A 19089-nucleotide genomic window follows, 5' to 3' on the forward strand; every position below is an offset into this window, starting at 1 on the left:
GTGCATGCGTGCATGCGTGCATGCAGGGTTGTGAGTGTGTGTGTGGTGGGCATGTGTGTGTGTGTGTGTGTGTGTTGAAGAGGGTGCTGCCCACGTCCCCCGAGACCACCCCCCCCACCCCGGCCCCGCCAGAGCCTCAGCCTGGAGGGGTGAGGTGACCTTCCAGAGAGGCTGTGAGGACCAGTGACCGTGGACAGTGATCTGGGGCAGCTGGAAGTCACAGCCTCAGCGCAGAATCCATTTTAGCAACACAAGAAGTGGGATGACGTGGCAAATTACAATGTCCGGCCAAATAAACGCTTCCTTTCATGTCACCATTCTGTTCGGAGGGGGGCTTTAAACCTCATCTCCGAGCATATTCCGCAAGTGCTTACTGAGCGGATTTGGCTGTAATTAATAGGAACTGAGCTTTCTTTTCTTTCCCAAGGCGTGGAAGTGGAGGAGAAGCGGGGCAGGCCAGATTCCTCTGGGCTGTGGGCCGGGTGAAGGTTTAATAGCTTCACGGACCCACGCGCACAGCAAGGGCAAAGGCAGAGGAAAAGTATCAAACCGTTAATTGCTGCTTCCCAAAATAACCTCAGCCCGCCTGTAATAAGCTTAGGCTGGATTTTAATTCTTTTCGCAGAGACGAAAAAAAATCAGATTTCAATTTCTCAAACCAACGTGTTTTGCAGTGGTCCCACCCTCCACGTCTGGGGTTGAGATCACTAACGTCACGCAAGTCTCAGGGGCCAGGGGTTCCGACAGGAGGCTGGTCCCCTGGAACAGGACCCTCGGGTCTAAAAGAACAATTCCTTGGGAAGCAGGGCCGGGCCCCAGCCCATTCTGCTTGTCTGTCAAGCAGGGTGGGTATGGGTGGACCGGAGCCCCAAGTTGGTCATAGCTTTAAAACCCATGACTCCTGGACCTGGCTTCCCACCAATTCTTTTTTTTCTAATTAATTCTGAAAATTGTGCTAAAATATACATAACACAGAATGATTCATTTTAACAGGTTTTTTTTTTTTTTTTGGCTGCGATAGGCAGCCCGGCTTGATGTGGGATCTCAGTTCCCAGATCAGGGACTGAACCTGGGGGCCACTGTGATGAAAGTGCCGAGTCCTAACTGCTAGACCACCAGGGAGCTCCCTCATTTTAACCTTTTTTTAAAATCTTTTCTTTTTAGGGCCACAGGTGAGGCATATGGAAGTTTCCAGGCTAGGGATCAAATTGGAGCTACAGGTGTCAGCCGACACCACGGCCACAGCAACACAAGGTCAGAGCCGCGCCTGTGACCTATACCACAGCTCACAGCAATGCCAGATCCTTAACCCACTGAGCAAAGCCAGGGATAGAACACGCATCCTCATGGATCCTAGTCGGGTTCAGTTACCACTGAGCTACGAAGGAAACTCTCCATTTTAACCATTTTTAAGTGTACAGTTCACTGGCATTAAGTACATTATGCAAACTGCACCACCATCCATCTCTTGAACTCTTCACATTCCTAAGCGGAAACTCCATCCCCATTAAACACTGACTCATCAGTTCCCCTCCCCCAGTTCCTGACACCCACCCTTGTACTTTCTGTCTCTATGAATGTGACTCTTCTGAGGACCTCATATAAATGGAATCATACAGTATTTGTCCTTTTGCAACTATTTTCTCATGGCCTAATATCTCCAAGGTTCATCCATGTTGCAGCAGGTTCAGGATTTCCTTCTCTTTTCAAGGCTGAGTAATATTCCGTTGTGTGTTACAGACCACCTCTGTGTATTCACTCATCTGTCTATGGACCCGTGGGCTGCTTCCACCTTTTGCTGTTGTGAATAATGCTGCTGCAAACACAGGGGTACAAATACCTGTGCCAGTCCCTGCTTTCATCTCTTTGGGGGATATACCCAGAAGTGGGACTGCCAGATCACAGAATTCTGTTTAGATAAATGATGAACAGAGTACAGAGAAAAGGGAACTCTCCTACACTGTTGGTGGGAATGTAAATTGGTACAGCCACTATGGAAAACAGTACGGAGGTTGCTCCAAAAATTAAAAGTAGAGTTGCCATATGATCCAGCAATCCCACTCCTGGGCATCTATCTGGAGAAAAATCATGATCGGAAAAGATACATGCACCCCAACGTTTGCTAAAGTATTATTTACAATAGCCAAGACATGGAAGCAACCTAATCATCCATCAACAGTAGAAGGGATAAAGAAGATGTGGTACATATACACAATGGAATACTACTCAGCCATGAAAATGAATGAAATAAAGCCATTTGCAGCAACGTGGATGGACTTAGAGATTATCGTACTAAGTGAAGTTAGACAGTAAAAGACAAACATCATATGCTATCACCTATATGCGGAATCTAAAGAAAGGATACAAATGAACTTATATGCAGAACAAACTCAGGCTTTGAGAACAAATTTATGGTTACCAAAGGGGACGGGTGGTGGCAGGGGGAAGGAGGGAATGAGGGTTTGGGATTTGCATATGCACAGAGAGGTACATGGAATGACTGGCCAATAGGAACTGGCTGTATAGCACAGAGAACTCTACCCAATATTCTGTGATAATCTATATGGGAAAAGAATCTGAAAGAGAATGCATGTATAACTGAATCACTTTGTTGTACAGCAGAAATTACCACGACAATGTAAATCAACTATATTTCAATAAAACTTTAAAAAATGAAAAGCAAAAAGAATTGTTTCATCCTTTGAGGACCTGTCAGACTGCTTTCAGAGTCTGCATCATTTTACATTCCCACTGGCCATGCGCTAAGGTTCCAATTTCTCCACATCCTCGCCAACACTTGCAATACTATCTGGGTTTTGACAATGGCCATCCCAGTGGGGTGAATCCCCCAGATTCTCCATCCCCTGTTCCAAGCAGAAGCCCTGGCTCAGGAGTGGCTGGGTTCACTACTTAGCAAGAAGTATCAGCAGAAACTTCCATCACAACAGCCAACGGGGCCAGGATAACTTGGCCATGGGTTTGCATTCCTGGGCTGGCTCTGGATGAGTCCCTAAAGCATTTATCTGGGTGTCGATTCATTCAACAAACATTTGTTAACATGTACGGTACCAGGCACTGTGCTGGAAGCTAGGGCACAATGGTCCCTCATGGGGTCAGGTTGAGAAAGTGAGATGATGGAAGCCCCACTGGTTCATGGGGGGTGGGGGGGGATGCAGCTCCAGGGGAGGTCACAGGGAAGAATGTGCCAGTGTCTGATGGAGGACAGGGGAAGAGGGACAGGGCAGGGGGTGGTGGGTGCTGATCTGAAATGAGCTCCAAAGGTTATCACCTGGGATAACATGTACCCACAAACTGTCTGATTCTCAAATTGTTCCCCGGGTGGAGAGGCCTCAGGCTTTGAAACTGACTAGCTTGGGTCCAAATCCACCCCTCCTACCTGTGGGGCCTGGAACACCTGCTCTCCTGGGTCTCAGGTCCCTAATATATAAAAAGGAGAACAGAAGATTCCCATCTCTTGCCGGGATTCTAGGCTATAGTCTGGACATAAGATAAACGTCTCCATCAGCCCAGATCACCCCTGCACACCTCAAGACCCCACAAAGGAGACCTGCCCCTTCACGAGTCCAGTTTAGGGGGTTCAGGTCTAAGAAGATACGCTGTCCCCAAGCCCAGCATCCCCAAGGGCAGGACACCAGAGGTACAGACTGGCTTAGCAGCTCAGGAGTCGGGAGGCAGGAGTGGGCGTGATCTGATGGAGACCACGCCCCTGGCACCCTAGCAGTCCAGGGTACACACGGGGGCACGCTGGCTACCGCCTCCCTCTCAACCTCCCAACCCACCGCTGATGGCTGCAAGCATCACAGCTGTCCCGGGACAGAGCCTGGCCGCGGCCCAAGGCAATGCTCTGTCATATAACAAAGGCAGTCACCACCCAGCCACCTCCTATAGTGCATAGCCGTGAGGAACCATGGGCTTCTCACTCCCCACATCCTGTTCCTTGAGGGGACACTGCTGGGCCACAGCTGGAGCACAAAGCTCAGAGCCACTTGAGGCTCATGAGGAGACAGCTGTGAACCAGAGCAGACAGGAAGTGGGTATCCCTCTGTTCCTCCGCCCAGTTATCCAAACATCTCCTGGCCAGTCACAGCAAGGCCCCTTGGACAGAACAGACTCAGGATCTGCCTGGTTCAGCACAGGCTGATGGAGGAGATGCGTCATCAGGCAGAAGGAGACACAACAGGGCTTTGAGGGTGATGTGAAGACCAGGGAGGGGCAGGTGGAGGAGGGCTGTGATCCCAGAGGGCTTCCTGGAGGGGCAGGCAAAGGAGGGGACGGGTGCATGCATCAGGGCACTGCTCTCAAGTGTTTAAATGTGCGTAGCTGCAGAGGCCAGGTCGTGAGCTATATCCTGTGGGCCTGTTTCTAAAACCTGAGGGAAGAGCCAGCTCCTCAAAAGCAGTAGATTCTTTCAGACCCTAAGCAGTGTCCTTTTTTTTAGGGTCGCACCTGCAGCATATGGAGGTTCGAAGGCTAGGGGTGGAGTCGAAGCTGCAGCTGCCAGCCTACACCACAGCCACAGCAATGTGGGATTGAGCCGCATCTGAGACCTGCACCACAGCTCACGGCAATGCCCGATCCATAACCCATTGACCGAGGCCTGGGATAGAACCCTCATCCTCATGGATACTAGAGGGTTCGTTAACCTCTGAGCCACGATGGGAACTCCCCTAAGCAGTGTCTTTAATTCTCCCCAAAGCTCCACATGACACTCACGTGGTGCCAGTGGCCTGTGGGCTGCTGTGGGGACATCCTTCTCAGTGGGGTTGAGGACAAGGGGGTTAGAGACCAGATGTCCCCCTGTGGCTTGGACATCTTACCTCACAGCCAAGTCCCCCAGGGTGGGCTCCGCCCCTCAAAGACCACCTAGAACCTCTCCTCAGAGCAAGTTTTCATCCAGAGGGAGTGAGGGGTGCCAGCTAGAAAATTTGGGGGGTCCTCGGAGCCCCAGTTTTACCACCACTGATGGATATTACAGCCAGGGCTCAGAAGACAGGCCTGAGGACCACCAGCCCCCTGGGGAGAAAGACAACCTCTTGTGTGGAGAGCACTGCCGGGGCATCACCCCAATAGCCAGCTCCAGGAGAGCTATTAACAATGAAGGCCAGTGGGAGGGGCTGAGAGTTTGGGGTTAGTAGATGCAAATTATTGCATTTGGAATAGATAAGCAATGAGATCTTGCTGTGTAGCCCAAGAATCTATATCTGATCACTTATGATGGAACATGATGGAAGATAATGTGAAAAAGAATGTGTGTGTGTGTGTGTGTGTGTAACTGAGTTACTTTGCTGTACAGCAGAAATTGACAGAACATTGCGAGTCAACTATAATAAATTTTTTAAATTAAGTGTAGTAAAACAATTTTTAAAAAATTCAATGTGTAAAGAACTCAATATCTATGAAGCACAATAAAGCTAAGCACAAAAAAAAAAAAAAAAAAATTAAGGCCATCATGTACCCCCTGCCCCCACCACACTGCCTCAGGCTCTGGAAAGACAGGTGACAACCTCATACTGACCGCAGGGAGGTGAGCTTTTCCTGTGCCTTATCTCTTCCCACCAGCTATGTGGGATTAGGCAAGTGAGTAACCTCTCTGAACCTCCATTCCATGGCTTTTTGGCTGAGGCTATGGCCTCCCATTGTTACATTTTTAAAAAGTCCCTCCCTGGAGTTCCTGCTGTAGTGCCATGGTTAAGACTCTGACTGCAGTGCTTCGGGTCGCTGTGGAGGTGCAGGTTCAATCCCCAGCCCGGTGTAGTGGGTTAAATGTTCTGGCATTGCCACAGCTACTGCCTGGATCCAATCCCTGCCCAGGAACTACCACATGCTGTGGGTGAAGCCATTAAAAAAAAAAAAAAAAAGTAAATTCATCCCAATGTAAATCACCCGAGATATGAACATTTCATTTTCTATAACCAATCAATCAGAAAAGCTTATTTTTTCTTTATCATAGAAAAATAATTCACCGCGGATTTCCGCTAATTAACCAACTGCTTTTGCGCAAAGACAATATGGACATTTTGATCTGTGTGGGGTTGGAAAGCTAAGAGCCACTGCGCATGTAAATCCTCTTGTGGGCACAGAGGGTGGGCCTGGCAAGGTGGGCGCAGAGAGGAAAGCGCCCCTCTTTTCCTACAGCAACCTAACTGCACCCCCGCCCCCGCCTGTGAGAATCCCGCAAGACTTGGCTTCGGCTCCCAGCCGGAAGGGGTGTCTGGGTGACCCCCTCGGCATTCCCTGGGCACCACCCCAAGGACCACTTCTCCTCTCCAGAGCCTGCAGTGGGCGGTGGGGATGGGGTTGTCGTAGGAGAATCAGGGAGGGGGGCCTTCTGAATGTCAGTGACCCCTGCCCCCCACTGTCAAGTGTTCTACAGATGGCCCCAGGCCCCACCTCCCCACGTCCCACAGCAAAACCTCCAGATCAGAAGAGATGTGAAGTCACACACGTGTCCTCTCCCACAGACAGCCTAAGACGAACTCGCCCTTGGTCTTCAGGGAAGCTTCAGCATCCACTGGGCAAGAAGTGACCCTCTTCCACACTTGCCCAGGAGCTGGAATCTGCACCCAGAAATGGCGGCTACTTTGACGATGGGGTGTATGTGGTGGGGGTGGAGGTCCTCGGCCCCCAGCCCTCAGGTAGTTCCGGTCCCTTCCCCCAACCCTGTATGGCTCAATTTATAGGTGTGAGTGGGATCGCTGTAAATTACAAGGTAATTATACTGCGCCAGGGGAAGCTTCCAATGGCAGAAATTAAAAAGCAATTCAGGTAAATGATCTTTAGCTACAGCGGAGCATCCCTGCAGAGCTCATTAAACCCAGGGACCAAAGAGCATTCCAGAGATTGGGTGCAGCCGGCTGCATGTCAAAGGCTGCCTCGCCGTGGAAACACCGTCCATGAGGAGAGACGCCTGGCCATCACTGCAGACACCACCTGCCCATCACTGCAGATGTCACCTGCCTCTCTCTGCAGATGCTATGAACACTTGTCCAGGTGTCCCCCCGACACCCTTTAGGGATGCCACCTGGAGACCACTATGTGGAGATACCCACTGGGGAAGGGGGAAAATTTAGGGGTGCCAGCCAAAGAGCCAGGGTAAGGGGCAGAAGATAGATTTGGCACATATTTCAAATAAAATCAGATGAGAAATTAGCCATTTGAGTGGCATTTAGGCCTCTCCTCTGAAGTTTTGAATTCTAAAAGGTCAAGGATTTGTTTTTTAAATTTCCTTAATTGAACCTAACCCTGCAAAAAGAAATGATTGCCTAGGAAGAAAAAAACTGAAAAAAAAAAAAAAATACACCAACCCATGAATGATGGGAAGTAGAATCTGGAAAGAATGTGATCATTATGTTCATTGGGCTTCTCTGCATTCATCAAATTTGCAGATTGCTTTGATAATCAGAATCACAGTCAACACGTAATTCACAGAAGCAGCTCTGTTTGCTGTCCTTGTGCCTTTCAGCCACAAACTAAGAGGCAGCCGGGGCACCATCTCTCTTGGGTGGTAAGTGGGCACTGAGTTCCTGTGATGGGGGTGAGGCTCAGAAGTCAGGGGAACACAGAGGTTCTGGAGTCCTCAGCCTAGCAGACTGCTTGCTAAGACATGCTTCCAAAGCCATTCTGTCCACGTGCCCAGAGCCACAGCCCACGCCCGGTCCCGAGAGCTGCCCGGAGCACCTACTGTCTGCAGAGTGCTGTGCCCACAGCCGGAGGGATGGGGCCAGGGAGGCCCTCTCTGGGAGGCTTTTCTCACCCACCACACTTCCGGGAGTGTGGCCGCTGCCGGGCACTATTCCAAGTGCATCCCTGATAACAAGCCACAAGAATCTGTGCCCCCGGCATGCAGCTGCTTTACAGATGGGACACTGAGGCCCAGCTTCGTGCTCCAGCTGGTCAGTAGCAGAGCAGGAACTTGAACTAGGCTGGGCCTTGGCCACTGCAGCCTCCTCTCCGAGTCGGAGGAGTGAGACACAGCAAACAGCCATGAACCAGGAGCCCGCTTCCCTGAGGCCACGCTCCCCTCTGCTCTGTGGAGTCAAAGCCCAAAAACTCCCACTGGGTACCGCGCATGGTGGCCCGGCCCAGGGGAGGCTTGGTGTCACCCAGTCCCACTGCTGTCCAGTTGGGCAGGTCACCTGACAGTAGAGAGCCTCAGCTTCCCCCTCTGTAAAATGGGATTGCACCTGGCTCCAGGGGTCTTCGCACAGACTTGGGGAACTGTAAAGGGTTGGGTGGGGCAAAACAGAACAAAAGGTCTTTCCAAGAAGATGTGAGAGGCTGTAGGTCCGCCTCCTACCTGCTTAATGAAGGAGGAAGAGTAAGGAAGGGAGAGGGGGCTAGACCACCTCCTGTGTCCCCCCCAAACACATCCTCACATCCAGCTCTCAGCCAGGTGTCCGGGCAGGCCCCACCCCATGCCTGTACGGCTGGGTCTGCGGGCCGGGTGCCCCCCAGACACATGTTTACCAGCCCCACCTGGGGGCTGACAGCCCAGGTCCCCGCGAGACCAGACACCCTCCCTGAAGCTGACTTCCTTCTCAAGATCTGATTTTTTTCTTCCACGGTGGAAGTTGATTATGTTGGTCGGCTAAGCCACAGGCCCATCCCTAATTTGGACATTTTTTCCCCAACATCCAGTCAAAATAGGAAAAGACATCACATACCAGGTCTAGGACACGCGATCCGTCATGTCCAGGAGCCAGTTAACCACCGGGCGCGCCTGGCCCTCCGCAACCACGTGGTCCTGCCCAGCACAGACGCCCCCAGGAAATGCTGTCCCCGTCACATCCTGGTGGCGGCTTGGCTGGGCCCGGTGCTCTGGGCCTGGCGCAGGCTCTTCCCATTTCCCTGGGAGGGGGGGCTCCCAGGTCCTGGCCGGGCCTCTGAAACCACGGGGAGGCCACACACTAGTCCCTGAGTCGGCACATGGCAGCCCCTTGGGCAGGCCTCCCGGTCACAGACGGACTGAGAAAACACACACTTGGGCCAACTCAGCAATTGCTCCTCTGGCCGCTCAGGACCGCAGGCCCGGGGGGGTTGGAGCATGTCCTCCTCTGAGTCCCCAAAGCCACAGGGCGGCCCATCCTCCCTGCTCACTCCGCTGCTTAAAAGACACTGGCCCCTCGCCACCAGCCTCCGATGGGACGGCGAGTGTCTGTTTCAGGAAATATCAGTTTCCTCCTCCAGTACCCGCACCCTCTCCTTTTCCATCGGAGTTTTGGCCACAGCAGAAGGAATCCTCAGAGGAGAAAACAGACACACACACCTCGTGGATCTGATGCTGGCTGTCCCCACAGGCATCTGGAAGCCCACACCTCCGTGGCCAGCCTACCCACAGGCTCCTGGGCCACCCATCCACCTCAGGGAGAGCCTCAAGGCAGCCCCTGCCTCTGACGTTATGGCCTGGAGATGGGAATAATGCGCCCCAGCTGGATCGGCGCTTTAACCCTCTCAGGCTTCAGCAGACCAACAGGAGGAAAGCTCACAGTTCCCCCGCCACGGGCCCCAGAGCCCAGTCGCTGTGAATTCAGCCAATCTGGGGGCAGCGGCTGAGAGCTGAGATCAGATGAGGAGGCAGAGCCTGGGTGGGCGAGGGAAAGAGAAGCTATTCCAAAACCCACCCTGATTCCACTGTCCTGGTTCTCAGGGAGCCTGAGGGAACACAGACACAGTCGAGAGAAGCAGATAGAAGGCAAAAGGGACCACCTGGAAGCTTTCTTTTGCCTCTCTTTGTCCACCCCAGTCTTTCCAGGGTATGAGGCTGCAGGAGAAGCTGCTGAAGAAGGTCCCCTCAGCAAAATGATCAACAGTCCCCCATTCACACTGTCTCAGATGCCGCCCTTCCTGTGCACATATTCTTTTTTTAATGCCTAGGGAACTCCTATTCATCCCTCAAGACCCAGTTCAGGCACGCCTCCTCCAATAAGCCTTCGCAGCATCTTTTCCCCCAGGAGCAGGAAGAAGCATCTAGGGCTGACCTCTGCCTTCCTGAGATGTCAACCTTGTGCTGGTCAGTCTCTTCTCCTGGGTCGGGGGGGGGGGCTCCCTGGAGGCTTGGATGGTGGGGTGTTTGCACAGTGATGGGTGAATGCCTGCAGCTAGATGAAGAAAGTGCCTGTCATACAGCCCCTCAGATTTACTATTCTTGAAACCAAGGATCTTGTAGAATTCTCTGTGCGTGCTGCCATTGTGGTACAGCAGCTGGCAGAAGAACAGCAAAAGGAGAAAAACTAGAGGAGATGGAGAGAGAACACAACAGCAGTCCTGATGACTAGCAATCCATCACACAGAATTATCCACCATCGATATGTCTCTCTTCTTTTTTTTTTTTTCTTTTGGCCACCTCACAGCATGTGGAGTTCCCAGGCTGCACAAAAGCTGTGGCAACTCCAGATCCTTAACCCACTGCACCAGGCCAGGGACTGAACTGTGTCCCAGCTCCAGAGATGCTGCCAATCCCATTGTACCACAGTGGGAACTCCCAATATCTCTTTTTTTTTGGCTGCACCCACAGCTGGCAGAAGTTCTTGGGTCAGGGGTCAAACCTGAGTCAGAGCAGCAACCTGAGCCACGGCAGAGACAACACCAGGTCCTCAACCCATTGAGCCACCTGGGAATTCCTCTATTGTTGATACTTTTAAAGTTAGGAGCAAACCTCACCCATTTGGAGATCATCCATCCCCCAGGGGAAACTCTCTACCAAGTGGAGCCAAGAACCCAGAGAGAGGAAGCCTGGACCCCCAAACTTCCGCCTGAGAGGGCTTGCACTAAGCAGTGTTTACTCATCCAGAGAAAAGGCCCTAACTCAGCACCCCTGGATTCTTGGTCTAGAAACAAGTCTAACAGATTTACATCTGTCAGATATAGGTGGGTATAAGTTAAAGATGGCAGGGGGTTGTGGCCACTTCAGATAAGCTGGTTATCAGCAGTAGGAAGAGGGGCCTGCCCTTAGGGCTCAGACAGACGCAAGTTCAAGTCCTGGCTGAACCACTTACTTAATAGCTGGGTGGCCTTGGCAACAGGCTAAACAAGAGGCCTTCCATAAACATCCAAATGCTTTTTGAATTAAACAGAATTGATTAATTGAACTTGGCCTTGAAGGAGCTTTGGGATTTGGCGAGACAGAGGGCCCAGAGGAAGATCATGGGTGAGGGGGTGGGGGGAGGCCTCCTGCAGAGACTTGCCTGGGAGCCGAAAGTCAGGAGGCTCAGAAGTACTTTGTGTTTGGGTTGGGGGTGTGGGGAGGGAGTGAGAGGGCACAGAGGTGGGCACAGCATCTTGGGAGACCCTGCTGGTCCTGCAGTGTGATACCCTAGCTCCCTAAACAGAGCTCCCCCACCTCTATAAGGACTTGCTCAGTGTCACGACCCAGCCTGGCTCTTGGCTTTGTCTGCACTAAATGCCTGAGACATTCAGCGCCAGCTGAGGACCCCACTACTTGCAAAGGTCAGCACACACCTTCATCTCTGCTTTAGGCCCCTGGCACCTGCACGCTCCTTCCCAGAGGCTGCTTAGGGATGCAGCGCTTCTTAGGGATCTCTTCTCGGATGAAGAAAAAAAATTAAAACCCTGAATGTAGGTGGCAGCCTTGATGTCAGTCCCAGGACAGGCGCTGTCACCTCCACTACCTACCGCCACTCCCACAGGGGCAGATGCTGGCGCTCTTTGGAGTTCTCTGGTTGTTATTTCCACCTCCCTTCTGCCAGGGGCTGGTCCCTGAGGCTCCAACAGCTCCGGCCTCTGGAGGGTGTGGGCACAGGTCCATGTGGTCCCTGGGACTGAGAGCACACTGCCTGGGAGGCACAGGGCAGGCCAGATACACAGGTTCAGGCTGGGCCCCCATCAAGGCCCAGTCTCTCCCCCGCCCATGGTGGCCTGGGGGGCAAGTCTGGGGACTCCTCTGAGCCTTAAGTATAACCACGGGCATGAAGGCTTTAGGGTGGCCCATCCTCAGGGGGGACCCATGGCACCCTGCAGCTTGGGCCTTCCCAGGACACAGGTCTCTTCTACAAGTGACAGCAGATGATGATGGCCTCTCAGAGGAAGCCCCACAGGGGGACTGGTGGTCTGGATGTGGGTGGAGAGGGAGTGCTGTGCTTCCAGCCCAGGACACACAGGGTCCAGGACAGGTGAGATGCTGGGCGGGACACAGGTAAGCACGTCTGGGGCCAGTGAGGGAGGGTGGATGGATGTCAAAGCAGAGACCGCTGAGAAGGGGGGACCTCCCCATCCACCAGGTAAGAACAAGATGGCCTGGGGTGGAGGCTCCCATGAGAGCTGAGGATATGACCCTAAGCTCCTGAGTCAAGGGAGAAGGGAGGCAGCAGGGAGATGCACAGGGGCATCCGGGGGAGGAAAAGGCTGGAGGCAAGGGGTAGGGGGCTGCTGGTGAGACTGTAAGAGCTGCAGAAGAGGAGAAGACCACCCACTGGACTGAGCAGCACAGGGACCCCAGGGCCATCTAGGCAAAGAGACAGGGCAGGTCCTGATGGACGGAACAGTCAAGAAGGAAGCCACTACAAAGGGGAAGAGAAAAAGTGCTGCCACAGGGCAGGTAGCACTGAGGGCGCAGGGGAAGCGTCTGGCAGAGACCCTGGGGTGGTGCTGGGGTGGCTTTGCAGTGTGGCAGCAGAGCTAAGCTGACCCTTCATCTCCGAGAAAGCCCCTGCTCGTCAGGATTCCAGACCAGGGGGAAATCAGGAGGGAGGATGCTGTAAAGGAGTGGTCCTCTTTCAGGGCAGGGGTAAAGCCACAGCATTTCCATAATAATACCAAGACGTGACCTGTCTTTCTCATCTCTCAGAGCCTCACAACCCCACAAGCCACTATTTTCCAAATGATGAAAGCATGATGATACAAAACGGAGCTTGGGTAAAATATCCGTTCCAAGTGCAAAGTAGACCAATGGATTTTCTTTCTTTCTTTCTTTTTCTTTTTTTTTTTTTTTTTTTTTTGGCCATGCCCATGGCATGCAAAAGTTCCCAAGTCATGGATGGAACCTGCACCACAGCAGTGTCAACACCAGATCCTTAACCTCTAAGCCACCAGGGAACTCCAAGACCAAAGGATTTTTTTTTTTTTTTTTTTAACAGACAGAAGACGGAAAGGGCTTTGAGATGGTTTCAGATGCCACATCCCTAGTAACATTTCAGAAACAACCGCAGGTCAAGTTTTGGTGTAACATCACAGAAGACATCACAGACAATTAGCTGAAAAGGCTTTGAAACTATCCTCCCCGTATTTCAACCAAAACAACCTCTGACAACAGACTAAATGCAGAAAAGATGATAACCCAGGGGTCTTTCTGAAGCCAGAAACTAAAGAGATTTACCAGTGTCATCCCACTTGTCTCATCAACTGTTTTTATTTTAGAAAACAGTTCTTTTTCATAAAACAATGGATTCAACATTGTTATTTTTCAAATGAATTTAAAACTAAAATACATAATTTTTTTTCTCACATAGCATTTCTACTAAGGTGACTATCAAGAGATATAAACCACACAGACACTAGTTATTTGGGATCCTCAGTAACTTTTAAGAAACCAAAAAGTTGGGGAACCCCAGTCCTCATGAATACTAGTAGAGTTTGTTACCGCTGAGCCATGATGGGAACTCCCGGGTTCCCAAACTTTTTGACTTCTGACTAGTATCTCTGAGGACGCAGGTTTGATCCCTGGTCTCACTCAGTAGGTTAAGGATCCAGTGTTGCCATGAGCTGTGGTATAGGTTGCAGATGTGACTCGGATCCCGAGTTGCTGTGGCTCCGGCTGTGGCTGTAAGCATTAGCTGTAGTTCTGATTCAACTCCTAGCCTGGGAACCTCCACGTGCTGCATGTGCAGCCTTAAAAAGCCAAAAAAAAAAAAGTTTGGGGAGTTCCCGTCGTGGCGCAGTGGTTAACGAATCTGACTAGGAACCATGAGGTTGCAGGTTCGGTCCCTGCCCTTGCTCAGTGGGTTAAGGATCTGGCGTTGCCGTGAGCTGTGGTGTAGGTTGCAGACACGGCTCGGATCCTGCGTTGCTGTGGCTCTGGCGAAGGCCGGCGGCTACAGCTCCGATTGGACCCCTGGCCTGGGAATCTCCATATGCCGCGGGAGCGGCCCAAGAAATAGCAAAAAGGACAAAAAAAGAAAAGTTTGGGAACCTGTAACGAAGGGTAGCAGGCACCCAATTCTTGCCTGGACCTGGGGAGTGGGCCAGATATGAAAACAGCTTCCAGAGGCTGGGAACCAGTCAGGAAAGATGAGCACTGTCCCCGTGACTTCCACTGTGTCCCCACGTCCCGCTTGGCCCTCCCTCCCACCACAGACTCCACTGACGTACAGCAACTTGGGTCCGACAACACACACAGAAACCACAGCCTTCCAGAAACCCCTCAGCTCCCTCGGCTCAGCGCGGGCTGTCCCCATCCCAACCCTGGTCCCTCAGCCCTCTGCTCCCCTGATCCGGGAGTGGGTGGGTGTCCAGGGAACCACGAGGCATCTGCAGTACACAAGCAGGAGACAGGTGCATGAGCAGAGGAAGGCACGCCAGGAAGAGAGACAGAGAGCCAGCAAAGGTACAGAAAGGGCCCATGGGTGGGACATGGTCCGTGGTGCCAGAGAGCCAACACTGAGGACCAGAGTCTCCTCCACCCACAGGGGGAGGTAGCTGGGGCGCTGTCTAGAAGAGAGCAGTCAGGCTTACCTTACTGGCCCCCCCAATCCTGGGATGAGGTGATCTGTGGCTCCTGGTAGTGATGGGCTAGAACTCCATAAAGGCAGAAAAGCCCTGTGGATGGGCCGCCTTCTCTCCTGCTTCTTGTGGTTTTTTATGAGTAACCGTTTCTTGATAAAGACTTACAGTCTGCAGAGACCCCTTCATACCCCAAAGGTAAGGGTTTAAGTGGCCTCCTAACTACCGTTACTTATCTTTATAACGGCCAGCCAGAGTCTGCTCGATGGCAGTGGCTTTCATTTCACTGTATATATTTTTAGTGACTGGTGATAAATCAGGCTCCTCCTTGGAGCCTGGGGTCCAGGGTGTCCTCCATTCCAGGCCAGGCTGGGAGAACCATCCCTGGTGCTCTGGACTTGCAGCACCGAGAATCCTTGGGAAGGCAGGACAGAGCCCCTATTGTCTCAAGGACACACCAAGAGGATCTTCAGGTCCCCCAGGCCCATTTCTGGCCCCCTTTCCAAGCAGCAGCCTCTTTCCCCCATCAAAGCCTACTCTCTCAATACAGAATCTGATAAACTCATTCCCACTGAGGCACCAATGTCTGATCACAGCCACGTTGCTGCCTCCTCCCTGGGAAGTAGCTACAGTTCCACACTCACATATTCTTTTTTTGTTTGTTTGCCTTTTCTAGGGCAGCTCCTGTGGCATATGGAGGTGCCCAGGCTAGGAGTCTAATCGGAGCTGTAACCGCCAGCCTACACCACAGCCACAGCAACGCCAGATCCGAGCCGAGTCTGCAACCTACACCACAGCTCATGGCCACGCCTGATCCTTAACCCACTGACTGAGGCCAGGGATCGAACCCGCAACCTCATGGTTCCTAGTTGGATTCGTTAACCACTAAGCCACGATGGGAATTCCCACACTCACATACTCTTAAGCCATCAGAATTCATCTCTAACAATGAAATCACAGAGAGGGACAAGGAAAAGGATTCCTAAGCCCCCAGAAGTCACAATCCATGAGTACCTGCCACTTCTATCTTTATGTGGCAGGTGCTATTTATTGACTCCCACTCGTGTCCCCATGCTCCTACCACTTTGATGCACATGCGGCCCTCTTCCAGTCACCCCTACCTGGGGTTATAACTGTCTGAGGGTTTCTCTGCCTCCAAAGCCCACTTTACACCACCACACAAGAGGCGGGAAGTGACAGGAGCTGGTGTTTAAACAGACCTGGCCCCCTTCCCCAAGGGGTGGGACAGATCACAGGGGGTCCCAGAGTTTTCCCACAGGATGAAACCCCAGTAGTTCTTGGTGAGAGTGGCTGGCAAAGGTACCCTGCGCCTCTCCAGTTCCACAACTCCAGGCTCTTCCTTAACCTTCCAATAAACCACGTGTGCTCAAACCTCATCTTAGAGCCTCTGCGGACTCTAGGTGTATAAGCGACCTCACGCCCGGGGCACAGTCTGAGACTTCCCCTGGGTCAGGGGCGGGGAGTGACCTGCGGCTCAGCATGAGGTGGCCTACAGGGCTGGCACAGTGTGGCGATCTGATGGGAAAGACACTTCACTAGAGAAACAGGGGAGGCCGTGAAGACCCTGGCCGTGGGGCTGGGCGGGAGAGGGGCGCCTGAGGGTGAAGGGCCCGATGCAGCTGTACCGAGGAGACCGCTGGTCCAGCAGAAGGGCGAGGTGGATCCATCTGCCCCAGGCAGCCACCCAGCTGTTGCACAAGCAGGACCCAGAGTCTCAGTCTGATCCCGGGCTTGGTTCTCTCCCTGCCCCGATACCAGCAGCTGAGGGGGTCAGGCTGTTCCCTGTGTGCAACTGAGATGATGTCTCTGGGATTGGGGGGGGGGTGGCTCAAGGGCATGTGGGCCACATCCCCATGTGGTGCCCGCTCTGCCCCCACCTTGCCTGGGAAGAACTTTCCAAGGCTGCTCTTGCCCTGCCCCCACCCCCAAAGCCAGGAGCTCCCAGAATCCCAGCACAGGGACACACTGGCGCTGTTTTCTGTTTTATTTTTTATTTTTTTTTAAGATCCCAGAAGCTTCTGATTCCTCCTTGGGAGCATCTCTGACCACACAGAACCCTGCCAGGACACTCGGTCAGGGTTACTGACGCTCCAGGCATGAACAGGAAGAGTTCTGATGCCTTAGGTTTGTGGTTCGCAGAATTCTTCAGAACCCTCTTATAGATGTTACACAGCGTCATCACTGCAGCCAGGGAACACTGGACCCGGGTCCCCCACCCCGACGTCGGTGCCCTCCCCTGCCCCCAAGAAGCAAGGCTGATAAAGGCACCAGGACACAGACCCAGCTTCCCACACCTCCTGTCAGGGCCCAGCAACCTCAGTCACCTCCTGCAGGAACAAGGACCTTGGCTGCTCACCTTGGCTGCCACGCAGGAGTGCAGGGCAGGACTCACAGACAGGTCAGGTAAGTGACAGCCCACCTGCGCCATGTCTGAAATGCAAGCACCTGAGCAGGGTGGCCCAGGGAGAAACATTCCAGAAACAGAGCGAGAGGGCAGGGCCTGCGAGTCACGATGGGGACTGCAGAAAGGGGATCCGGGGAAGAGCAACATCCCCTGACCGTGGGCTCCCCACTGTCACCCTGGGAGCTGGAGATGCCTGAAGCCCACTCTGGGCATGACAACCTTGGGGACAGAGAGAGGAGTCTGCGGTCCCAAGCTGGCACTGCAGCCAGAAGTTCCAGAGCCCTCAGGAGGAAGGCTCCAGTCCTGACCGTGAGGGCAGGGCAAGCCCGCTGCCATGAAGCAGGACAGGACCAGGACCCAAGGAGCTGCTCCCGCTCCAAAGCAGTGGGAACCAGGGCATCTGGCTCCCCAGGGCTCCATCCCGACATAGAAGGGCTGGCCAGGGTGTGGTACCACTGCCCCGCAGCCCCAGCTGGGCTTAAGCCAGCTCCCCAGTCCCTCCCCTCTCCCAGGAGAGGAAGTGGTTTCCACTCTGCCTAAGCAGTACATCTGAAAGAGGCAGCGGGGAGTTCCATCATGGCTCAGTGGGTTAAGAACCCAACATAGTCTCCCTGAGCATGCAGGTTTAATCCCTGGCCTCAGTGGGTTAAGGATCCGGCACTGCCAAGAGCTGTCGTATAGGTCACAAACTAGGTTCAGATCCGGTGTTGCTGTGGCTATAGTGTATGCCGAGAGCTGCTGCTCTGATTTAACCCCTAGCCTGGGAACTTCCTTATGCTGCAGGTACTGCCCTAAAAAGACAAAAAAAAAAAGAAAAGAAAGGAAGGAAGGGAGCGGTGGGGAGAAAGAAAGAGAGGAAAGAAAGAAAGGAGTTCCCGCTGTGGCTCAACAGTAATGAACCCAACTAGTATCCATGAGGACACGGGTTTGATCCCTGGCCTCGCTCAGTGGGTTAAGCATCTGGAGTTGCCATGAGCTGTGGTGTAGGTCGCAGATGAAACCTGGATCCTGCGATGCTGTGGCTGTGGTGTAGGCCAGCAGCTACAGCCCCGATTAGACCCCTAGCCTGAGAACCTCCATATGCCACGGGTATGGCCCTAAAGAGCAAAAAAAAAAAAAAAGAGAGAGAGAAAACAAAAAAAGAAGGAAGGAAAGAAAGAGAGAGAAAGGAAGGAAGGGGGGAGGGAGGGAGGAAGAAAGGAGAGAGGGAGGGAAAGGGGAGCGGCTTTAGCCATCCTGGGAAGCACTACCAAGCCCCTGCCCAAGGTACCCGTTGCCCAAGCTCTGCCAAATGGCCAGTCTCGGGAGGACTTGCCTGTGTTGCCCAACTGGACTGGCCCCTCCAGGACAAGTGGACCTCGCCTGAGTGCTCCCTGCTGTGACCAGTGGCTGCAACATCGCCAGGGACACATCAGGCCCTCAATAAACCCATGTAGAAAGACAGGAGAGAGGCACGGAGGGAGAGGGGAAAGAGGAGGGAGGAATGATCTAAAAAGCGGAGAAATTCAGCCAGAACCACCGCATTTCTGTTGTGGGGGTGAGCACCTCAAGTCACAGGATATCAGTCCATCCAGCAAAAGCTGAGTTTATTTGAAACAGCCCTCCCCTGCTCTAGGACTTTCAATGGCTCCCTACTGCTCCGAGTCCAAATTCCTCTGTGGGGCATCCAAGGTCCCCAGAGCTTTCAAAGCTCCCTTGCCAACTTCATCTCTCCCCACCCCTCATTTGAAACCCCCTGAAAGCAGGCACTCTGGTCCTCGTTCCCCACATGTGCGGTCTCATCCCCACCCCCAGGCCTCCAATCTTGCCCCCTTCTTGGCACCCTCTCCCCAGCCCCTCTTGATGCTACCCCAGAACTTTCTGGCAACTCCTCCCTGGGGCTCTCATCTGGTAACTCTCAGGGTCACTTTGTGTTCCCTTGTGGGGAGCTCGAAAGGTCATCTCGGGACTGGTGACAGGCCTGGTCACTC

The 19089-nt window shown here is 53.0% G+C and overlaps 1 protein-coding gene across 4 annotated transcripts in view; it reads right to left on the reverse strand.

Moving 5' to 3' along the window:
- Positions 1–19089, reverse strand: part of GLI2 (GLI family zinc finger 2) — a 267745-nt gene that overhangs the window by 163022 nt on the left and 85634 nt on the right. The window contains exon 1 of one of the 4 annotated variants that reach the window (XM_021074616.1): positions 8685–10381. The gene's annotated coding sequence lies outside the window, so the exon portion shown is untranslated. 4 annotated transcript variants of the gene reach the window in all.

This window comes from Sus scrofa, chromosome 15 (genome assembly GCF_000003025.6).
Source record: "Sus scrofa isolate TJ Tabasco breed Duroc chromosome 15, Sscrofa11.1, whole genome shotgun sequence".
NCBI lineage: Eukaryota > Metazoa > Chordata > Mammalia > Artiodactyla > Suidae > Sus > Sus scrofa.